Source organism: Schistocerca gregaria, chromosome 1 (genome assembly GCF_023897955.1).
Source record: "Schistocerca gregaria isolate iqSchGreg1 chromosome 1, iqSchGreg1.2, whole genome shotgun sequence".
Lineage (NCBI taxonomy): Eukaryota > Metazoa > Arthropoda > Insecta > Orthoptera > Acrididae > Schistocerca > Schistocerca gregaria.
Window position 1 is genome coordinate 429,460,618 of NC_064920.1, and position 17,160 is coordinate 429,477,777.

Consider the following 17,160-nt stretch of genomic DNA (forward strand, 5'->3'; position numbering starts at 1 on the left):
AATCGTGATGATTCGTTGGCTGAGTTCGTGATGGATTTAATGTCAGCTACATTTAAGGGTCTTCTGGCGGATGGTTCGTGTGAGCTTCGTTGCATAGCAGTTAGATATTCCTGTGCTGATCGCCATTCTACATTTTATGCGAACTTCACCTTCATACGTTTCATTATCATTAAATTCTGAGTGGTGTCCAATGTAAACGGTTTTTATGAACTTAAATTTCCATTAAAATAACCGTTTTATTCTGGCGCCACTCTCTTTTGTAAAATCTCCTTCTGTATAAGGATAGAAGAATTATTGTCTGCTTACTGAGAGAAAAATAATTTAATAACTCTGAAAATCAGATACGCCCGCAATTTGAGGTTGATTCTCAATGTAATCGTTAGTCTCAACACACAAAAAGAATTTACATTACCGAAAGAGGTACGAATGTGCTATTTGCTAGTGCCTGATTTCATGACAACGTTCGTTTTATGCACTGTTGTTGTGGTCTTCAGTCCTGATACTGGTTTGATGCAGCTCTCCATGCTACTCTATCCTGTGCAAGATTCTTCATCTCCCAGTACCTACTGCAACCTACATCCTTCTGAATCTGCTTATTGTATTCGTCTCTTGGACTCCCTCTATGATTTTTACCCTCCACACTGCCCTCCAATACTAGGCGATCCATCGATGTCTCAGAACATGCCCTACCAACCGATCCCTTCTTCTAGTCAAGTTGTGCCACAAGCTCCTCTTCTCCCCAATTCCATTCAATACCTCCTCATTAGTTATGTGATCTACCCATCTAATCTTCAGCATTCTTCTGTAGCACCACATTTCGAAAGCTTCTATTCTCTTCTTGTCCAAACTATTTATCGTCCACGTTTCACTTCCATACATGGCTACATTCCATACAAATACTTTGAAAAACGACTTCCTGACACTTAAATCAGTACTCGATGTTAACAAATTTCTCTTCTTAAGAAACGCTTTCCTTGCCATTTCCAGTCTACATTTTATATGCTCTCTACTTTGACCATCATCAGTTATTTTGCTCCCCAAATAGCAAAACTCCTTTAATACTTTAAGTGTGTCATTTCATAATCTAATTCCCTCAGCATCACCCGACTTAATTCGACTACATTCCATTACCCTCGTTTTGCTTTTGTTGATGTTCATCTTATACCCTCCTTTCAAGACACTGTCCATTCCATTCAACTGCTCTTCCAAGTCCTTTGCTGTCTCTGACAGAATTACAATGTCATCGGCAAACCTCAACGTTTTTATTTCTTCTCCATGGATTTTAATACCTACCCCGAACATTTCTTCTGTTTCCTTTATTGCTTGCTCAATATACAAACTGAATAACATCGGGGATAGGCTGCAACCCTGTCTCACTCCCTTCCCAACCACTGCTTCCCTTTCATACCCCTCCACTCTTATAACTGCCATCTGCTTTCTGTACAAATTGTATATAGCCTTTCGATCTCTGTATTTTACCCCTGCCACCTCTAGAATTTGAAAGAGAGTGTTCCAATCAACATTGTCAAAAACTTTCTCTAAGTCTACAAATGCTAGAAACGTAGGTTTGCCTTTCCTTAATCTTTCTTCTAAGAAAATCATAGGATCAGTATTGGCTCACGTGTTCCAACATTTCTACGGAATCCAAACTGATCTTCCCCGATGTCGGCTTCTACTAGTTTTTCCATTTGTCTGTAAAGAATTCGCGTTAGTATTTTGCAGCTGTGTCTTATTAAACTGTTAGTTCGGTAATTTTCACATCTGTCAACACCTGGTTTCTTTGGTATTGGTATTATTACATTCTTCTTGAAGTCTGAGGGTATTTCGCCTGTGTCATACATCTTGCATCTGGCTCTCCCAAGGTTGTCAGTAGTTCTAATGGAATGTTGTCCTCCGGGGGGCTTGTTTCGACTCAGGTCTATCAGTGCTCTGTCAAACTCTTCACGCAGTATCACATCTCCCATATCCTCTTCCATTTCCATAATATTGTCCTCAAGTACATTGCCCTTGTATAGGCCCTCTATATACTCTTTCCACCTATCTGCTTTTCCTTCTTTGCTTAGAACTGGGTTTCCACTTGCGGTCTTGATATTCATGCAAGTGGTTCTCCTTTCTCTATAGGTCTCTTTAATTTTCCTGTAGGCAGTATCTATCTTACCCCTAGTGAGATAAGCCTCTACATCCTTACATTTGTCCTCTAGCGATCCCTGCTTAGCCATTTCACTTCCTGTCGATATCATTTTTGAGACGTTTCTATTCCTTTTTGCCTGCTCCAGTTACTACATTTTTATATGTTCTCCTTTCATCAATTAAATTTCTTCTGTTACCCAAGGGTTTGTACTAGCCCTCGTCTTTTTACCTATTTTATCCTCTGCTGCCTTCACTATTTCATTCTTCTTCTACTGTATTTCTTTCCCCCATTCCTGTTAATTGTTCCTTTATGCTCTCTCTGAAACTCTGTACAATCTCTGGTTCTTTCAGTTTATCCAGGTCCCATCTCCTTAATTTCCCACCTTTTTGCAGTTTCTTCAGTTTATGCACTAGGAAAAAAAATCCTGTCTCGCTATCGATCGCTATGCAGGAGGGAGAGGGCTTGTCAGATGAGCTGCGTTTTGACCGTGTATTCGGAAAGTTGAAGACTGCGAGCTCTTGAAAAGGGTGGGAATTACTCTCCCTTAATTTTTACGTACTGCCAAAGAAGCTGTTTTGACACTGTCGAAGCTAGCCAGGGATTAATCCGTTTTCACTAACCTCCTGCTACATCCTCGAAGGACCGCTAAACTCCTTCGCCATCACCAGTACAAGGTGTCGTGGGAAAATATTTCTGTACACAAATTTCTTCACTTAAATGGCTATTGTTTAACAATAATCTATTCAACGATATAAAATAAAGGTGCCAGAATGTCACAAGACAAGGACAACCTTAATATGTCCGCTTTTTTTTCTACAGAGATCATAATATTTCATGTGCCTCCGAAGTTATTTATTATCACTGATCAATGCGCTCTCGGGCGAAGTCTGTGCAGTTCACACACAAGTCTGAACCCAATGATTCGCTTCACAAAATGTTTGTTACATACGTTCTTTCACTTGTACCACAGTATTCTGGCTTATTTTGAAATCTTGATACTCATTACTGTCCATGTTTCTTTGAGGTTCGATGATCTCGTAGGCGCTCCTTTCATTTATCAGTTTTTACAGTAACAGGAAATGGTCTTTCATTCCGCTCATTCAACTCTAGTAACACACACAACATTGTCTTTATCCATTAAAAGTCATTCTAACTAATCTAACTACATCACATAAGTTATCTCTAATGATTTAGCTTCTTGCAAGATGATATCTCTCTTTGTACATATTTCATACATTCATATTTCCATAACACAATAAAAGACGTATTTTTTAACAAAACAGTAACTGAAACAGAAACAAGGAAAAATAAAGATTCCTTCATAGGTACAAGTTATCTTCGGGTGACTTATTAGATGCTAAAGTCGTATGACAAATAATGAATGGATTGTGTAATTGGACTGCCCTTTGATCCATCGGTGGGAAGGCCTTCAAAGAGTATTTTCTGGCACAGCGACTCCCTACGATACCCTATGCTTTTGAGGAATTTCCAACTCCGCCGTTTTCATTGCTCATGAAAACCAAACATTGCACGTTGTAGCGCTATACAGCGAGACCTTCAGAGGTGGTCGTCCAGATTTCTGTACACACTGGTACCACTAATGCCCAATAGCACGCCTTCTTTTCCGATGCATGCCTGTAGTCGTCGTGGCATACTATCCACAAGTTCATCAAGGCACTGTTGGTCCAGATTGCCCCACTCCTCAACGGTGATTCAGCGTTGATACCTCAGAGAGGTTGGTGGGTCACGTCGTCCATAAACAGCCCTTTTCAGTCTATCTGAGACGTGTTCGACAGGGTTCATGTCTGGAGAACATGCTGGCCACACTAGTCGAACGATGTCGGTATCCTCAAGGAATTCATTCACAAGATTTGCACAATGGGGCGGGGGGGAGGGGGGGGTGGAGGGGGGCGTGAATTGTCGTTCATGAAGACGAATGCCTCGCAAATATGCTGCTGATATTGTTTTGGTAGCACTATAGGTCGGATGATGGCATTCACGTATCGTACAGCCGTTGCGGCGCATTCCATGATCACCAGCGGTGTACGTCGGCCCCACATAATGCAACCCAAAACAACAGGGAAACGCTACCTTGAGGCACTCGCATCACAATGTGTCTAAGGCATTCAGCCTGACCAGGTTGCCTCCAGACACGTCTCCAACGATTGTCTGGTTGAAGACATACGCGACACTCATCGGTGAGGAGAACGTGACGCCAATCCTGATTGTCCATTCGGCATGTTGACGGGCCCTTCTGTACAACGCTGCATGATTTCGTGGTTGCAGAGATGGACCTTGCCTTGGATATCGGGAATGAAGTTGCGCATAATGCAGCCTGCTGCGCGCAGTTTGAGTCGTAACACGACGTCCTATGGCTGCACGGAAAGTTTTATTCCACATGGTTGTATTGCTATTAGAGTTCCTAAGAGCCATAATCCGTAGGTAGCGGTCATTCACTGCCGTGGTAGTCCTGGGGCGGCCTGAGGGAGACATGTCATTGACAGGTTCTGTCACTCTTATCTCCTCCATGTCCGAACAACATCGCCTTGGTTCACTCCGACACGCATGGACACAAACTAACAATGCGGACGCGACCGAACCGCATTATATATCATCTAGGCATGGTTGAACTACAGACAACATGAGCCGTGTACCTCCTTCCTGGTGGAATGACTGTAACTGATCGGCTGTCGGATGCACAACGTCTAATAGGTGCAGGTCATGCATGGCTCTTTACATCTTTCTGCAGGTTTACAGACATCCATGGTCAGTCAAAGACACTGTGTCTGTGATACAGTCAGTCTCTGACTTCAGGAGTTCTAGGCACCGGGGTGATGCAAAACTATATATAGTTTGGTCCCTGTTGTGGAGGGAAACTTGATCCAGACTTGCAACGGTCAACAGTAAAACTAACTAAAGGCATCTTGTCGTAAGCAAATAAACATTAAGTTGTGTTACTTTGCCGGGCTTTAGTAACAAGGTAGGGACTCTCGACTTCTTGAAGCATCTTGCTACTCTTCCGTCGGTGTGGCGGATCACAGTGCACGTGAAAGTGCGATGGAAGAAGGCACTCGCCAGCCCACGCCTGTAACAGACGTACGGTTATATAGAGCACAGCATCATTCAGCTGTGGTGACCCAGAAGACCAGTGCGGAGCCCAACTGATTGTTAACTTTGCACTCATGTATATTACAGCATTCCTGCCGCTCAACGGAGATAGGTACTGTGTGAATATAATAAGATAGTCGCGCAAATGAGTATTTAGAGGATTTGTAGAGAAAGGAGTAAATGAGTCCTCCTTAAAAACTCATCAAGCTAAGGACTAAATTTTAAATGGCTGATAACTCCTTAGCTTGGTGCCCTGCAATATATGTTAAAGAGGCAATCCAATCACTTGAATATAGCATATAAGGCCGAAACCTGGGGCGTAATTAAATGAAAAACAATACAGTCAAATTGCGGTGTGTTAAGTTAATAACGCTTCTAAGAGCTTTGAAAAAAAATAACTCGATGAACAGATTTGTTTTTCTGGGATGAATACCTGGAACTGCCGGGTTTTTAGTGACTGTCTTATAGTACAACTGATGAAACTGTCATGTCTGCCCCCACATTTCGAGTAACAGCGAATTTGTGATATTGTATTTATGGTAGCTACTGTTCCTTGTGCACATAAATTTGCATGAGAAACTGGACCATGACATAAATCATCACTCTTACTTGTATAGCTACTACTATTCCTTGCTTTTTCCTTAATGTTATTCCATTCTTCTTCTAATTTCTCCGTTTGTGTTCCCATTTGTGTTTCCATACGATGCCTCCACTTAGATCCTGTGTAAGTGGTCTTTGTATGTGATTTAACTCAGTTTGTATCTTTAATGATGACGTATTATGCTCTGTGTACAAACTGGTATTCGCTGGCTCAATAGTCTTCTGTAGCCCTGTCTCTAACCTGTTATCAGTTAAAATCTCTTTCTATTATTAAAAAAAAGAAACATGAACCTTTTTTTTCTATGCCAGCTCGTCCTTTGATTACCTGTTGAAGTGTGGACTGTAATGCTGTGTACTCTAACAGCATTGTATCAAAATCATGTCAGATTTTTAATCCGTTCTGGCATGTAGTTTTAACGTCATTAGTTATTCCTTCTGAGTTGTCGCGTATTACTTCAGTAATTTGATTCGATACGTCTGATTTCAGTGTTCTGTATCTGAGTAAGATTACTGACATGGTTAGTCAAAGCCTCTAATTTTGGTGAATGGTTGTCAAGTGCTGTTTTGATGATGTCGTGAAAATGTTTCAGAATCAGATTTTCTGTAGATTTTTGTGCTCTAGTTGTTCTTGTTTCCGTTTTCCAGTTTTTGGAAAATATTTCCTTATTACTGTACTTGGTTCGGCGTTATGTGCTCAGTTGTATATAGCATGAAGCAAACATTAATGTAACAACAATTTTGTTGCTTTGTACATATTCTAAGATGGTCGTGTCATTTTGATTTTTGTATATTATCGATGGGCACTTCTGACAGAGAAAGAGAGAGAGAGAGAGAGCAGGTTATGCTACTTTTAAAGAATCCTTGGTCGTATCATGGCGGAGATTCGCACGAGGATGCGGCAGGGACGCATCCCTGATAGTTTCTTAGTTGAAGTGTGGTAGGTGGTACTCAGTAGGGCTGTGCTGATTTGTGATGGTATCTGTTACACGAGGAAAGATTTATTGTAAAGGACAGCAAGGATGAATTGATGTACATGTTGGAAGGCAAAAAGCATATAAATGTAGAATAATCTTTGTTATTTTTGAATATAAGTCTGAGATAGGACTGCAGTAATTTGCAGCTAGAAATGATTATTATTGTCAGCTAGTTAACTTGCTCAGAGCTGAGAGAAAAGCCACCCCAAGAAAAACCACCTCACTTCCCTGAGTCATGCATTAGCATATGAACAAATTAAGCTGTTTGATTTTTTATGGAAGTTGTATGTTAACATTCTACCGTCCTTAAACCATTGTTAACTTTATTAAGCAAAGTATTGTACTGACCTGTGTTATGTGTGAAGATCAAGAGAAGTGTTTTCCTTGTTTTTGCATAGGTATTGCATTTTAAAATCGTTGACTTGGAATACCATTTCATAGGAATACTTACTCTCCCCACCCCATTGTTTATCATTATGCTGTTGTGCTTTCGAGAAATCTGCAACAATGTTGTCAAGAATAGAAGTAAGTGGAATTTTGATTAGGGCCAGATAATTGCTTTACTTCAGTTGGGCATTTAATATAAAGACAAGTTGCATTCAGATCACTTTCAGTTCGGTTCAGATTAAAGGCCAGCATAGGTTTCACTTGGATAACAGTTTGTGGGTGCAAAGTTTGGTAATACGTAGACTTTTGTATAATGAGAGGTAAGTTGGACTAAATTTCATCCACAATCAATTACAGGGTGTATCATAAGTAATGGCGTAAACGCATACAGTTGAAAGTACACGATACTAGAAGCAAAAAAGTCTCAGTAAACACAGGGTCGAAAAGTCTTAAAGAGAGGAGTCTTAAAATGAAAAGTAAGTTCTTGGAGTGGCTGTATTTACGCAACATCGTGAGTGGTTAAATCGGGAATTCCAGCACTCTAGGATGTTTCAGCACAGGGGTTCAGACTCGGCATCAAGATGATGAAACATTAAATTCTAACAGAAATTTTATTGTCATAATTTTAATTCTGTATTATCAAAGGCTTGCCCACTTCAGTTCACACGTAACACAATAACGTAAAAATAGACGTGGGGTGATTTGAGTTGCGTGTGCCAGAGACTAACCTTTTAATTTTCGTAAGCCCCATGGTTACCTTAATATATTTTCCTTCACCTTTCCTTAAATTATCGAAAGAAGATTAGTTGTCCAATTCATAGCTTCAGTACACTTAATTACGTGAGCTTTAACAGAATTCATTAGCAAGACGTCGTGATGATGTACATTCTCATAAGCGCTTCTCCCGATATGCGTCCCTGTTCTTATCCTCGTGAGGATGTCCGCCGAATAGAGGCGGTTTCTACGCTCTCAACGAACAGCACATTGCAGCACATGTGTGACAGTGTGAAAACTCGAAAATGAAAATCTCGGAGCAATTCCCAAAGCACAGGTAAACATCTGTAAACTAAACTAAATAAAAAGATACGGTTCCTACCAAAATAGGTTGTCAACTGTGCCCAGGTAAACCTACATGAGCTTGGAAAGACTAAAATATGAAATTTACTCCTTCGTGGTATGAATTGTACCATAGATGTGTTTCAAACACTTATTGTAACTATTATGTTACTAAACTCAAGTTCCAGTTACTCCAACTTACATTCTTCTGAATATTCTTACTTTATTCATGTCTTGGCCTCCCTCTACAATTTACTAAATGGATGATCCATTGATGTCTCTGAATGTGTCCTATCAACCGACAACCGCTCCCTCCTTCTAGTCAAGTTATGGCACAAATTTCTTTTCTTCCTATTTGTATTCAGTACCTCCTCATTGGTTGGTGATCTGTTTATCGTCTTTGTTGCACTTCCATACATGGCTACAAACCAAATAATTTCAGAAAGTACTTCGTAACATTTAAATTAGTTTTCTGTGTTAAAATATTTATCTTCCTCATAAAAGGCTTTTCCCAATCTACGTTTCATATCCTCCCTACTTCTAGCACCATCGCTTTTTTTGTTGCTCAAATAACGTAAGTCATCCACTACTTTAATTCCCGCTGTATCACGTGAATTAATTCGACTACAATCATTTATCTTTGAATAGCTTTTGCTGACATTCATCTTATATTCTCCTTTCAAGACACAGTCCATTCTGTTCAATTGTCCTCCCAAGCCCTTTGTTGTCCCTAGGAGAATTATAATGTCATCGGAAAATCTCCAAGTCTATAATTCTTCTTCCTGGACTTTAATTTGTACTCCAAATTTTTCTTTAGTGTTCTTTACTGCTTGCTCAATGTACCTTCCGTTTCATGCCCATCGCCTCCAGTGAATGCCTTCTGGTTTCTGTAGAAGTTTTAAATACCTCTGCTACTTCCAGAATTTCAAAGTGAGGTTTTAAGTCAACATTGTCAAAAACTTTGTCTAAGTCTAAAAATGCTCTAAACGTAAGTGTGGCTTTCCTTAACCTATCTTCTAAGAAAAGTCGTAATGTCAGTATTGCCTCACGTGTCACTATATCTCTGCTGAAACCAAACTGGTAAACTTCATAACACCTATTCTTTAACTTATCAATAAGTGACATTCAATTATAGACTGCGAACAACAAGCAGCCATGATTAGCGTTAAGACTTCATTTAGGCAATAAACAGCATTAAAAGAATAAGACGCAATCTTACAGAGATAATAACCATTAGCATATGATTCAAAAAGTCTGTTTTGGTTCTGTATGTATAGCTTATTGATTTCTAATAGAGCGCCTGGCATTTTACCTTACTAGGAAAGTGATGTTGAAGTACAACAGTCGGTGTCTTTATATCGATAAAGCTATTACTGCAACAAATACTAAAAGCAACCCCACATGAAGTGGATACCTACTCAGGAACTAAAAATACTGGGTTCGAATTCGGGGAAGGACATCAAATATATGTGAAGATGTGAGAAAAGTGGATTCCTGAATTCTGTTAGTTCTACCGCTGATAATCTGTGAAGACAACTGAAGTTGTATTGCTTCGCAGACTTCCAGCTGCAAATACTATCATCTAACCAAATCTCTAGCGTGGTGCATGGAGCCAAGATTAAATATTTAATAATCAAAGGATTTCCTTCATTTCACTTTTACTAAAAGAAATGAAAACTCACGAAGAATCTGTGCAGAATAGGACTATATTTCTTATCATCTCGAGGGATCGCCACATGTTTGCGTTTGAATGATACAACTTTTTGAGATGTTTAGAAATTATGAACGATATGCGATACTTTTTGCAGTCAAACTGGGCGAGTGTGCACTATTCTTCAGTTTTCATTTACAGCTGCTAATACCGTGTCTTTCGTTGTAACTTATTAGGTAGATGTTCCGAGTACTCTTCCCCGCATCGTCACTAGTGCATACATCTTCCATAATGAACTACGCAGTATGTCTCCTGCCACTATAGGCCGCCAACTGTACCACTCTGCTTCTCTTTTTACATTGGGGAGCTGAATCTGTTGAACCCGATAACGCCGCGCTCCACTGGAATTCATTTCGGGAGCTTCAGCAACGCCCGTTCCTGGAATACCTCTCGTTATCTTCTTCTTTACAGCGGACAGTGCAATTTCCAGAAACAGTGACATGGCACTAATATGTTTCAGGAATTCAGGACGTACTGACAGACCAATATCAGCATTCTCTGAACGTAGAGAGACTCTGGTACTTCACGGAGGTGTAGCTCGGTTGAAGCAACACAAGTCTTGAGCCTCGGTGCACTGGCAGCTGAATATAAAACTTACTTATAGCTGTGGTTTGCCTACAGCTATCCTCGTAGAATACATTTAAACACAGTAAATAATCCCTGAAATAATGTTCGTATTTTAAAGGTCAATCAAAAATACAAGTCTATTTTATATGTATTGTAGGCGGAAACTTTTTGTGGTCGAACTATCCTTTATTTCCCTACGATTCTATGCTTAACTAGTATTAATTGTTACTGTTCTTTTACCCAGCATAAATGTTCACTTATTGTTTGTTATATCTAGCACAATGCGACAGTGCATTATAAACAAGGGATTGATTGAAGATGTTGGTATAGAGAACGACATATGCATCGCTGCAAGAGCATTATTCGACCAAATGATTCAGTTTCCTCTGCCCAATCACTTGCACAGATAATATGTTGAAAGATGTGACATTCTGGGCACATATGGTATAAAGTCACAAGTTCACCTCAGGTGTTCTGTTTTCTCAGACTGGTTGAAGTGTTCCCTGTCTTGACTGTCAGTTTGTGTACTTGCATGTTTCTGATCCAAAAATTTAATAAAAATATAAAAGAACAACATTACAGCCTGAAATTTAAAGTAACATACCGTACCATTAAAACCATATTTAAAGAAATATCTAGAAGTTTAATCAGTCAAAAATGAGACGCAGTAATTGCCAAGAGAACAAACATGAACAAACTTCAATTTGATAACTTGGATATTCTATTTGCTTTTAATGGATAACTTTAACTAAAGGAAGTAGCCCTGAAAATCAGTTATATGAAGATTAAAGGGATGGATAATGAACACATGCAAAAAATTTCAAGCAAAAAATTGTTAGAGCAGTTCCTTCTTCTTATTCCTTCGTCTTTTCTCTGTCCGATAGCTACGTTTCTGTCCATATGTTCGTCGGTTTATGTTCTTGACGTAAGGTTGTAATAGTATCATTTAAAATTGAACGTAAATTGAAATACTGAACACACAAGGATATTTAATTGTTGCTTCCTGATGAACGAGAAAAAAATAAATAAACACATCAACAAAATGAGTACTTGGAGGAGAAAAGGAATTTTCTCTTTGGTCTTGAAATAATTGTTATGTAATGAAGTATTTACTGTAAAATAAATTCCAAATGCATTTCACAAGTGGCTTTGTAGTTTTTGAACCCTATTATTCCCTGCTATTATTATAGAATTAACAGAACTCTACAATTTTCGTCACTTTCACTCATGATGCTGTTGACAAAGATTCCCATCATCCATAATATGGCACCTTGTTTTGTTAGCGAATAGTATCTCTCCCTTGCTTTAAGACTTCCGAAACCTGGATACACCTTTGGTCTGTTCGACCCAATGATGTAAGTATTATTTTTGTCAACAGCTGTATCTGCTATTTGATTCACACAAATCTGTGCTTCAGATTGTCTGTTTCCTCACAGTAAGAAGGGTTCATAGTTTCACATAGTTTGACTGAGTTACGCTTTTATTTGTTTATATAGTTTCATTCACTATCCGATACGATGTTGACTGCAATTGAATTGTTGTATGTATGTTTGATGGTAGCTTATGTTGCTTTTCAGTTTCTGTCGATATGTTATATTTCCACCCTTTTCACTTCGGATATATGGAGCATCTCTTCAGCAGTTGAAAAATGTGTCTGTCGGAGCACAATAAGAGCAAATACAGGGTGATTACAACCAAAGTTTAACTTTCAAACCGCTCTAGAAAAAAAACAACACTGGTCAGAATGACGTCAAACTGAAACGGAATATTATCGGAGATGTTGGGAAACATATGACAGAAGAAAAAAAAAAGTTACGAATTGTAGCAACAGATGGCGCTGTAAGCATCATGATTTATTAGTGGTCGACTACAAATGACAAATGAATCATACAGCAATGTCTAAGGCGTACCTTTTACGTTAAACAAACAGTCATACTCAGTGTGTATCGTTGTACAGGTGTGATGCTGTCAATTACGTAAGTCCATACACCACTGCAAACTTATAACACATCGGATGGGAGAAATCGGTTTTTAACGTCCTGAGCCTAAAAAACCGCAAAAAAGCATTAGTTACCCAAAACAACATAAATAGCATCAATCAAAATCAAATCGTATTATTAGTTTCCATGTGACTGGCGCAAAACAAGTTCAATATGCTGCCCATCGTCTTCTGCCACAAATTGAAATCGAGAAACAGCGTGGATGTGTGGATAGAATCCGGTGTCACGTCCAGAATGTGTGGCACAATGAGTGCCTTCAGTTCAGCTAAGTTTGCAATCAGAACACTGGACACATGTTTCAGACAACCCCGCCACAGGCAGAAGTCACACGGGTTAAGATAAGGTGATCGGGAAGGCCAGGCTGTAAGGAGATGGCGGCTGATAATTCTGGCATTTCGAAATGGTTCTTCAGTAGCTGCTTATCTGGATTTCAATGTCTGGAGGTGCGCCACCTTGCATAAAAATAATCCCATCCACGCATCCAAGCTGTTGGAGAGCTGGATTGACGTGGTTGCACAAAGAAATCTTAGCGCTTACCAGTGACGGCAACAGGATCGTAGGCACCTACACTCCTGGAAATGGAAAAAATAACACATTGACACCGATGTCTCAGACCCACCATACTTGCTCCGGACACTGCGAGAGGGCTGTACAAGCAATGATCACACGCACGGCACAGCGGACACACCAGGAACCACGGTGTTGGCCGTCAAATGGCGCTAGCTGCGCAGCATTTGTGCACCGCCGCCGTCAGTGTCAGCCAGTTTGCCGTGGCATACGGAGCTCCATCGCAGTCTTTAACACTGGTAGCATGCCGCGACAGCGTGGACGTGAACCGTATGTGCATTTGACGGATTTTGAGCGAGGGCGTATAGTGGGCATGCGGGAGGCCGGGTGGACGTACCGCCAAATTGCTCAACACGTGGGGCGTGAGGTCTCCACAGTACATCGATGTTGTCGCCAGTGGTCGGCGGAAGGTGCACGTGCCCGTCGACCTGGGACCGGACCGTAGCGACGAACGGATGCACGCCAAGACCGTAGGATCCTACGCAGTGCCGTAGTGGACCGCACCGCCACTTCCCAGCAAATTAGGGACACTGTTGCTCCTGGGATATCGGCGAGAACCATTCGCAATCGTCTCCATGAAGCTGGGCTACGGACCCACACACCATTAGGCCGTCTTCCGCTCACGCCCTAACATCGTGCAGCGCGCCTCCAGTGGTGTCGCGACAGGTGTGAATGGAGGGACGAATGGAGACGTGTCGTCTTCAGCGATGAGAGTCGCTTCTGCCTTGGTGCCAATGATGGTCGTATGCGTGTTTGGCGCCTTGGAGGTGAGCGCCACAATCAGGACTGCATACGACCGAGGCACACAGGGCCAACACCTGGCATCATGGTGTGGGGAGCGATCTCCTACACTGGCCGTACACCTCTGGTGATCGTCGAGGGGACACTGAATAGTGCACGGTACATCCAAACCGTCATCGAACCCATCGTTCTACCATTCCTAGACCGGCAAGGGATCTTGCTGTTCCAACAGGACAATGCACGTCCGCATGTATCCCGTGCCACCCAACGTGCTCTAGAAGGTGTAAGTCAACTACCCTGGCCAGCAAGATCTCCGGATCTGTCCCCCATTGAGCATGTTTGGGACTGGATGAAGCGTCGTCTCACGCGGTCTGCAAGTCCAGCACGAACGCTGGTCCAACTGAGGCGCCAGGTGGAAATGGCATGGCAATCCGTTCCACAGGACTACATCCAGCATCTCTACGATCGTCTCCATGGGAGAATAGCAGCCTGCATTGCTGCGAAAGGTGGATATACACTGTACTAGTGCCGACATTGTGCATGCTCTGTTGCCTGTGTCTATGTACCTGTGGTTCTTTCAGTGTGATCATGTGATGTATCTGACCCCAGGAATGTGTCAATAAAGTTTCCCCCTTCCTGGGACAATGAATTCACGGTGTTCTTATTTCAATTTCCAGGAGTGTATATCGCCGAAAAAATATGGCTCTATGATTAACGAAGTCGTAAACCCGTACCACAGAGTGACGTTATCGGAATGAAGTGGTACTGACTGATTTGCGTCTGGATTTTCCGTTGCCCAAATTCACCAATCCTGTCTATTGATATACCCTGTCAGATCGAAATGGAACTCGTCTGTCCACAAAATCGTCCACAGTGAATCATTGTCCATTTCCATTCGAGGAAGAAATTCTAAAGCATAGGCCTCGCCTGCCGGCAGATCAACTGGAAGCAACTCGTGCAAATGGGTAATTTGGAATGGATGGCCAAGAAGAATGTTTTGTAGGATTTTGCGCACTGGGCTGACGGGTATGTCCAATGTCCGGACAGTTCTCCGTCCGATGCAGTTTTGCGCACCACCACTCGTTTCCTCGTGCATTGCTGTGGCCACCGTTGCCACTGACTTCTAATCAGTTTGTTTCCTGCCTCTACCAGGTTGCACACGAAAGGAAGTCATTTTCTCCAGACGCTCTGTAGTCATCGGACCAACGCCCTTTTACAAACCCTTCACTATCCGGAACTTCTGTAGAGCGATGTGTGCAAAGTCATCATTCTTGTAATGCAAGTTTACAAGCAGAGCGCGAACCTGCATTGAGAGCAATGGCTGCACCCGACTGCAAATTTTTGCTCATGTCGGCACCAATGACTCCTGCCGTCTGGGTTCAGAGGTCATCCTCTGTTCGTACAGGCGGTTGGCGGAATTGGTGAAGGCGGAAAGCTTCGATCGCAAGGTGGAATCAGAGCTAACTATTTGTAGTATTGTTCCCAGAACCGATCGCAGGTCCTCTGGTTTGGAGCCGTGTGGAAGACTTAAACCAGAGGCTCAGACGATTCTGCGGAGATCTGGGGTGCCAACTTCTCGACTTCCGCTATCGGGTGTAGAATTGGTCAGGCGTGCACTACACGCCGGAAGCGGCTACAAGGGTAGCAGAGTACGTGTGGAGTGCACATGTTTTTTTTTTTTTTTTTTTTTTAGGTTGGAGAATTCCCTCCCTAGGCCCGACAGGACGCCTCCTGAGACGCGGCAAGGTAGGAGTAGGAAAAATGCAACAGGGAACTACAAAATTAATGTGCTAGTAGTAAACTGCAGGAGCGTCTATAGAAAGGCCCAGAACTGCTCTCATTAATAAACGGTCACAACTCCCGTATAGTACTAGGGGCAGAAAGTTGGCTGAAACCAGACGTAAGCAGTAATGAAGTCCTAAACTCAGATTGGAATGTATACCGCAGAGACTGGCTGGACAGTGAAGGGGGAGGCGTGTTTATAGCGATAAGAAGTGCAATAGTGTCCAAGGAAATTGACGGAGATCCGAAATGTGAAATGATTTGCGTGAAGGTCACGGTTAAAACAGACTCAGACATGGTAATTGGATGTCTCAATAGGCCCCCTGGCTCAGCATCTGTTGTGGCTGAGCACCTGAAGGATAATTTGGACAATATTTCGAGTACATTTCCCCACCATGTTATAGTTCTAGGTGGAGGTTTTCATTTGCCGGATATAGACTGGGAGACTCAGACGTTCATAACGGGTGGCAGGGACAAACAATCCAGTGTAATTTTTTAAGTGCTTTATCTGAAAACTACCTTGAGCAGTTAAAAGGAGAACCGAATAGTGGCGATAACATAGTAATCTGGTGACTAACAGACCCAAACTACTTGAAACAGTTAACGCAGAACGGGGAATCAGCGACCATAAAGCGGTTCCGGCGACGATGATTTTAGCCGTAAATAGAAATATTAAAAATGGTAGGAAGATTTTTCTGATTAGCAAAAGTGACAAAAAGCAGATTACAGAGTACCTGTCGGCTCAACACAAAAGTTTTGTCTCAAGTACAGATAGTGTTGAGGATCAGTGGACAAAGTTGAAAACCATCGTACAATATGCGCTATATGAGTATGTGCCAAACAAGATCGTAAGAGATGGAAAAGAGCCACCATGGTACACCAACCGAGTTAGAAAACTGCTGTGGAAGCAAAGGGAACTTCACAGCAAATATAAACATAACCAAAGCCTTGCAGACAAACAAAATTTAGGCGAAGTGTAATGTAGTGTGAGGAGGGCTATGCGAGAGGCGTTCAATGAATTCGAAAGCAAACTCTATGTACTGACTTGGCAGAAAATCATAAGAAATTTTGGTCTTATGTCAATGCTGTAGGTGGATCAAAACAAAATGTCCAGACACTCTGTGACCAAAATGGTACTGAAACAAAGGATGACAGACTAAAGGCCGAAATACTAAATGTCTTTTTCCATGCTGTTTCGTAGAGGAAGACTGCACTGTAGTTCCTTCTCTAGATTGTCGCACAGATGAGAAAATGGTAGATATCGAAATAGACGACAGAGGGTTAGAGAAACAATTAAAATCGCAATTAAAATCGCACTGGACCTGATGAGATACCAGTTCGATTTTACACAGAGTACGCGAAGGAACTTCCCCCCTTCTTGCAGCGGTGTACCGTAGGTCTCTAGAACAGCGTAGCGTTCCAAAGGATTGGAAAAGGGCACAGGTCATCCCCGTTTTCAAGAAAGGACGTCGAACAGATATGCAAAACTATAGACCTATTACTTTAACGTCTATCAGCTGCAGAATTTTGAAACAC